Genomic DNA, 2,219 nt, shown 5'->3' with positions numbered 1-2,219 from the left:
TAAAATATTTGAAATAAACTTCTGCGTTTTGATGAACTTAAACTCACGTTAATTGCAACCACAGGTTTTTTATCCACGTGTTCTGCTACTCAGCTATGCAAAGCATATTAAAGACATTATTATATATTGTATAGCCTATATGGGCGCTAAATGACGCATTATTTGAAACTCCATGAATTATATTAACTCTATGAAGCACAATGCTTTTTCACATTTTTGTGAACTTCTATTCCCGGTTTTTCATAAGGTTCAATTATTAAATTGAGTACAGGTCAATAATTTTTTTGCGGACAGGTGTATTATCTCGAAGAGGAATGGCTTCTACAGTCTTTCACCGTTCGGTCAGATGAAGACAGTCCGATATTTCATTTTTACATTTGTACCAGTATCATTGTATTCAAAGTTTTGATAGATAGCTTCTGCTTGAACAGTTACCTTTTCATACAAACACATACACACACACACTTCTATGCAAAAACGTTGTTATTAATTCAACATATATAGGATTTTTGATTTGTTTTCTCAGTTCATACTAATTGTATAATTACCGAATAATCTTTTATTGTAATCCTAGCAAAACAGACTTAATTTAGCTATTACTTGCTGATTATTTCACATTTACATTTAAACTCTTCTATAGTTGTTATATTTAAAAAAATCGATTTGACTTGCACAAGAATATTGTCCATGATAATTTGAATATTGTCCAGAATTTGAAAATTACAGTTGCTTGACACAGTTTGAAAACATTTACAGTTGTTTTATTTTTTCTCTCAATTTATTTCAACTACACGAAAAACTTTTCTCAAAATATGTAGTTTAAAATATAGAATGGCAAATGTTGTTATAGCTATTAAATTTTAGCTATTAAAATACACATAAATTTTCCGTTCAAATACCTTTTTATTAACTGGGCAACACCGGGTAGTAGGCCTACTGCTAGTATATATATGTATATACATACTAGCTGTACTATATATATATATATATATATATATGTATATATATATATATATATATATATATATATATATATATATATATATATATATATATATATGTATATATATATATTATATGCTGTATATATTATATACTGTATATATTATATATATATTATAATATATATTTACTTGAAAGAAGTGTTTTGTTGAAATAAGTTGGAAGGAAACATAAAAATATGTTTCCTTAGTTATTATACTCAACGTTTCCTGAGTATGACAAGTCAGTACATGGAAAGTTAGAAGATTTAAACCTATGATGACTACGTCATAATCAAATAAAAAGAGAACAGCCAGGCCGTTGTTAGACTATGGCAAAAAGTTGAATCAGCACATTAATAGCAAACTAGAAGCAAATTAAGGAGTTAATCCAAAAAAACCTTGCGAGTGGCATAGTTTTGGTTCAGCGTGGTGTGTGCTCAATTCAAAGAATGCATATTTTAAGCTTAACTTTGATGATAAGTTCTTTAAGTTCCAGGCGTCTTAGTATAAAGGCAAGCTTCATGAAATTACAATATTTGGTTTTGATGTAAATGTTGCTCCAAAAATCTGAGGCTACAAAACTTCTATCAGACCCAGAAAGAAGACCCCTGAAAGAACTCATGTAAAGGTAAAATAGTTAATAATTAATGGCTAAATATAGTCTATTTTGCTACGATTACAATCAAAATCTCATTGGCATACAGCTATATGATTTCAGTTCATTTCATTGTCGGCATGAAAAATCTGGCATGACAACTTTAGCATCCTGACACTAGCATGCGGGAATATCACAAGCTATAGGCGTACATAGAGTGGTATAGAAACCCATAATCATTATCTAATGCAATCACCTTTTGGTAAAATTCCTCATCATTAACAACAGTACTAATATAATGGGCTAACCTCAGTAACTATAGGTGCCTACAATGATTTAGTGCATTTTGATGGTTATGATCTGCAAGATTCTATATCATTACAATAACTCGCTATGGTGATTTCCGCGACGTATATCTCTTAATAATGTATATGATCAGTACACATATTGCCAAATTTTAAGTTTGTAGATAAATTATTGTCGATATCGTGGGGCTGAACAAATTAGCACTAACAAATAAAAATGAAGAATCATCATATTGCATATAGTTAAGTATCAAAATAATTTTTAATTGTGGCATCGTAACATGTGGGCGCAATGCTGAAATAATATCTATAGATGGACAATCAAAACGACGAATA

The sequence above is a fragment of the Watersipora subatra genome, chromosome 10 (assembly GCF_963576615.1).
Source record: "Watersipora subatra chromosome 10, tzWatSuba1.1, whole genome shotgun sequence".
Classification (NCBI taxonomy): Eukaryota; Metazoa; Bryozoa; class Gymnolaemata; order Cheilostomatida; family Watersiporidae; genus Watersipora; species Watersipora subatra.
The sequence above is the reverse complement of the archived record's forward strand: the minus strand, read 5'-3'. Positions refer to the sequence as shown.